This window comes from Poromitra crassiceps, assembly GCF_964638095.1.
Source record: "Poromitra crassiceps genome assembly, chromosome: 10".
Lineage (NCBI taxonomy): Eukaryota > Metazoa > Chordata > Actinopteri > Beryciformes > Melamphaidae > Poromitra > Poromitra crassiceps.
In genome coordinates this window covers 29,511,274-29,517,273 of record NC_139631.1, presented here as the reverse complement: position 1 = coordinate 29,517,273, position 6,000 = coordinate 29,511,274, and the positions used below count along the sequence as shown (strand labels likewise).

Here is a 6,000-nt window from a genome sequence, read left to right as displayed (position 1 = left end):
ACTGCAGCAAACACTACCTGCATTGCCGCCAGTAGCTCCTGCCGATAATTGTCACTGGGGGAGCTAAGGGGCGCTTAATTATTTGCAGCGGGTGCTAACTCTTTTCTAAACAATATAAAAACACACTAAACAAACAAACACACACACACACACACACACACACACACACACACACACACACACACACACACACACACACACACACTATAGTGTACTGCTACACAAGGAAGGGCCACTGTTTTTCCATTGGGAGCCAAATCCCCAACCCAACATTATGCATGCACGATTTGTACATGTTTCAATGAACTGAAGACTCAGCTTACATAGCCTTGTTTTATTCATTCTGTATCATACGTTTTTGTTTTTTCTCCAAACAAAATTGCAGGGATTGCTTAGGGGGAGCTTGACTCATTCAAGAGGTAGCTCAAGCAGCACTAGTGCTCCCTTGCCGCTGCACCTGATCGCTGATGCTTAAAGCGCACTGATTTGACTGTTAGTGTTCATTAAAAACACAGCATTCATTAAAGAACGTCTGAAGATAACCAAAACCATTAGGAAAGTTGTGTCCATTGAACTTAATATAGCTCAACTAATTTATCCAGTCTAACTTTTAGACTGGTCGGAAGCACACTGCACAGCTCCATTGCACTGGTCTCTGGTCAGTCTTATGGGAAACAGCTGAGTCATGCTTCTGCTTCAGCAGCCAAACTAACCACTTTGAATGTTATCTACCAGTGAGTCTGACTGTCCGTGAGGAATTGCTATGTCCAACTACTTGACACGCTCATATTTTGGAACAGGAATCCCAAGATCTTAATTTGGGTTTTTCATTTCCTGATCAATTTCCTCCGTTCCATTAGAATAGCTACTACTCACATCATTAAGAGATGACTGTGTTTTTTAGATTTGTATACAAGATGTGCATCATTGCTTTGCTAAACAGCCCCTTTGATAGATCCACTCAGTATAAGTGACCAGATTTCTGAAATGAAAATCGGGGACATTTCCAGTTCTGCAGTCAATATATCATTAAAATATCCAATGGTATTATCTATGGGGGAAAAAGGGGGGGTAGGTGGGGCTATTGCAGTTTCATGTATTTTGACCAAGGTACTGTAATAAACTCTGGTGCAGGACTGCAGGCTAACTGATATCCCTCCAAAATACCAAAATTAGGATACCAAGAGACAGGCACGCCATGCTGTGACATTTGGAGATTGCACTAAATCAGTACAAAAACATCTGTAGCATGACACGGTTGGGACCAATGGATGCCTTAGGTCTTCTAGTTTCATAAGGTATAAATATATCTTCACGATAGCTTTAAAAATGAGCCTGCTAGAGCCTCTAAAATACGATAATGTCAGCTACGCATGAGAAGTAGAAAATCGGGGACATTTTCGGGGACAGCTCCCAGCCGGAGACAGGTCACCAAAAACGGGGACTGTCCCCAGAAATCGGGGATGTCTGATCACCTTAACTCAGAAGTTTTCTCAAAACTCCTCTCCTAATCCATACTACCTCTAAGATCACTCTTGCACTAATGGAAATTCTCTTTGGCTATTACAACGTCCAATTTCTGCAACAGCACTTTCACTTTCTCGACTATGTTTGTTGTTGCTATGGGAAACAGCCATGTCTCTGTGATTGCGATTGTTTGGCTGGGGAAGAAGAGGTTCCCGTCACCCGGCGCTTTTCTGAAAGGTTGAACATTTCTCAACTTTCTGAAGAAGAAAAAAAATAAACGCTGTTTGCAGCACTTTTCAGGAGCGGCCGCCTTTTGTGCGCCTTGCTGCCACTTCCCATTGCTTTTAATGAGGAAAAGAAGTGGGCAGTTTGGAAAAAAAACACTATGTTAACAACTAGCCTAGGTAAACCCAGCCCCCACGTGACCTGCTCTCTCAGTTCCCAGTCACTATGCTGAGAACAGGTCTGAGAGCAGGTCACGTGGGGGATGGGTTTACCCAGGCTAGTTAACAACAGCCCTGCTAACAGATTAAAATGCTTTGAGTGTGTGTGTGTGTGTGTGTGTGTGTGTGTGTGTGTGTGTGTGTGTGTGTGTGTGTGTGTGTGTGTGTGTGTGTGTGTATGTGTATGTCTGTGTGTGTGCTTGCGCGCATGCGTGTGTGTGTGTGTGTGTGTGTGTGTGTGTGTGTGCGTGTGTGTGTAAGAGTGAATAAGTGTGTCCTTATTCAAAGGACCTACACACACTTGTAGTTGTAATTAAGATCACACTCATTCCTTTTTGTCTGGGATTGCTTTTAGTTCCCTTGTATCAAATGAATCAGAGTTGCCTTGCACAAATTAAACTAAATCAACCAACCTTACAGAATGACATTACATTTTATACAGTTTCGAAATGTTATCGTTTTAGTTTCTTTTCATTCTTAAAATAGCCTCTTGTTGCTATATAATCTGTAAAATCTGTAAGTCAATTCCATTAAACAAATGGGTCTGCCACTTTAGGATTTGCCCCAGACTGCTGAAAAAGAAATCAGTGACCCAGCATAATTTAAAAAAATCATAATTGACTAACGAGGTGTGGGCAGTGGCCTGTGTCTGCAGTCTTACTAAAGTGGGTGTGCGTGGACGTGGGTGTGTGCTGTAGGCGTGTGCGTGTGCGTGCGATTGTGCGCTTTTAGCATGTAGGCAGATTTAAATCCATTGTTATGTCATCTGTGAAAACAATACATCTCATTAACAGCATTGAGAAAGAGGTACCTCCCGGGCTGGGCCTGTGGAGAGAGGTCCCTCCCGGGCCAGTCCTGTGGAGAGAGGTCCCTCCCGGGCCGTGCCTGTGGAGAGAGCACTTCATCCTGCCTTGCCACTTCAGTGGAGACATCAGGACCTGGACTTGGGAGTTGTGATTTTGCCACCCAGCAGGCACCAGAGGATGAATTGTTCCTCCCGACTGCTGTTCTGTCTTGCTTGGCTCTTGCTGGACTATCAAGCTTTTGATTTTTCAGTGTGCTAAAGCTACATATACGTCGATGCCTCCCTCGTACAAACAACACAAAAACTCCTGCTTGTTCGGGCCACAATACAAATTGCTCTGCGACGCTCTGTTGCTCGGTTTTCCGTGTTCCCTGTCACAAAGACGGGGCTCTGCTTCGGAGCCGCGCGTTGTGTACTTTGACGCAGTTAACTGATGCGTCATGTGGGAGCGGTGCCGCGGCCACTTTGAGAGTCCCTAAACATAGTGCTGCTGCCCTTCAGAGGTGGCCGCTGCCTGCCTCAGCGGGGCAGCACTGAGGGTCACGAGGGGCATCATGAATCACAAATCCCCCGGCCTGGTTTGTAAATCGTCAGGACATTGATTTACAAGCGTGGGCTAAGGAACGAAATCCTCCGGCAGCCGGCGCGAAGATGGGGAGTGTGTCGTGGGAGTGTAATCACACAGCAGATTGCTCTTGAGAAGAAGGTCAAAGCCCACTCTCAATGTGATTAAAACCCTTTTTTATATGTGTGTAGTGCCATTCCTCGACCAATAGGACTACAGGGGATACAAAAGGGACTGTCAACGTGTCACCCTCCCAGGAGCATGTACCATTATAGAAAATCTCACACTTGTAATTGAGCATTAGAGGTTAACCTGCACTGCGGCTTAATTGTGATTATGATTTACATCTTTTGAGTAATTAATTGGAAGTCTTTTCCTTACACCCAAATATACAGTAATTGCACAATATCTCATGGAGAGCCCAGTCCCACAAAGCCAGTTTAGTGGGTTAGAGAGCAGGGGTTTTCAAAGTGGGAGGCGGACCTCCCCAGGGGGCTCCACACAGTTTCACATTAGGCTCAGTGAATGGCAGTGAAAGAAATATTACATTTACTTATCACATAAGTTATCAAAAGGAGGTTACATAGAATAGCCGAAATGTGTGTGATTTGGTTAAAGAGATAATTCAGAGAGATATGTCATTTGGGGGAATTGTACTGTTTTCCCCACTTTCCCAGAGTCAAATGTCTTCAGACAGACCTTTTCTTATGTATTTAGTCTTAAGTATGTCAACAGTAATACCAGGCTATCTTGGCTGAATTGACGAGTGTCTATGGGATCAAATAACATAATCATGATGGGGGGAGGGGGGCTTTGTCCAAGCGTCAGCGTCTGAGGGGAGGCCCAAAGTCTGAGACTTTGAAAACCCCTGGGTTAGAGAGTTCAATCTGGGCTTAACCCAGACCTTTTCTCGGTTTCGGATGGTGGCTCACTTTATAGCGGGGGTACATCGCCATAGTAACTCAGGCACCTACCTGCTCCTACACAGCATTATGTTCAGGCTATTGGACCCAAACTTATATATGGAGAGAGAGAAAAACGTCCTCACCAATCAACTCTGATAAAATGGCATCACCATTCCCAGAGGATCCTGGAGCCCTTTTTTTAATAACAATTTTAGTAGTTAATCATAATCAGACAATAAGGAAATGAGGCTATATGAGGTCTATACAATTGCATGAATACAGATAATTACTATTTATAACTTTACATGAAAATCATACACTTACACTAAGTACATGACAGACTACAGAAATGAATTGTTGCATATCCAGTCAGGGCTTTTAGAAGAAAGGACACGAGCATTACAAAAAACAGGCAAGAGATAATTCTTCATTCAGACCATCTGGGTATTGAGTTTTCATATAGGAAAGCCATTTGCATTCTGCCCTATGTAACCTCTGTTCTACATTGCCTGCGTGTTTTGCTGATCTGCTCTATGACACAGTAGGAGGAAACATTTGGCTATGGGAGATTTGACATGGTTCCTGCATATGGCTCTTTCATGTTCTATCATCTGTTCTCACAGGTCTAATAACCCACATGGCCATGAGATCAGATCAATGCATTTTAAGTGCTGAAATTATTCCACATATGACACCGGGGAGACTGATATATGCTATATTGCAACTATATTCCCAACACTGCAACCCATTTCTTTCTCTTATCCACTTTTACAGTCTACTAACTAACGTGTTGGAATTGTCGGCAGCAGATAATAGATAATCCCACCATTTTATCCATAGTCTATTGCTGTTACTGTGTAAATATTGTATTGCTTCTTTTTATATTCTAGTTGTGTGTGCTTATATTCTATTTCCTGTTCCGTACTAAATCATACGTTTACCGCAGCAACAACCCCACAGAGATCATCATGTCATGATTGTCATCTTATCTCATATGACAGTAAATACACTGCTGTTGATCTGTCTATGTTGCATGGGGATTGGCTATTTGTCACAAACCCCGCCTCTTTTGTGTGAGCGTGCCCAAAGCACATCCTGGCATGACAGAGCCAGTTGATCACAGTTATGCAACATTGCCATTGTTTGCCAGGTTTTGTGAAGCCAGCTATATCACAAGGATAGCCTGACTGTGATGAACTGGCTGTGGGCCCTGTTATGTTCTTAGCCTAGTTCTTTTATCTCCACTTAGTCCACTATTTTAGGTAAAATTTATCCTCTTTGAAGTGCCTCTTTGAAGTGGTATTGGAACCTTTACTGACTGCAATTTCCTAAGATTGGGCGACGAGGTTGCCGAATGCGTTTGGCAGAGCTGGAGGTTCATATTACACTATGGAGCTCATTTATACTGCAGCATTACTGCGTTTCCAGGTGCTGCTGAAATAAAGAGTGAAAACAAAACAGGATGTGATATTTTTACAATCTGTACCAGCTAGAAAATGACACAAATAACTAAAGATTCATGGGCCTACATTTTTAATGTCGTGTTTTATATTTTTCATGATGATACACTATACGCATATCACCTCAGAGCATTCTCACAGTTTCAAGTCTACTGGGACATACTGTATATGTGCCAGCTTTAATATATAGGTCATGGAGTTAGCCAGAAAGATTATAATGCCTTTGTGACACGCCATGATAATTTAACAATTTAACACAACACAATGAACAGAAGGATCATTTGCGTCATCATCATATAGCACAGCTGCGGTCTTTTGTCACTGAACTTAAACTGAACTCTAACTGCTCCAAAAT

The 6,000-nt window shown here is 43.0% G+C and overlaps 1 protein-coding gene across 1 annotated transcript in view; it reads left to right on the top strand.

Annotated features, from left to right (window-relative positions):
- Positions 1-6,000, top strand: part of LOC310783206 (transmembrane protein 132C) — a gene marked incomplete at both ends in the record, with an annotated part of 167,185 nt that overhangs the window by 32,196 nt on the left and 128,989 nt on the right. The gene's annotated exons all lie outside the window — the stretch shown is intronic.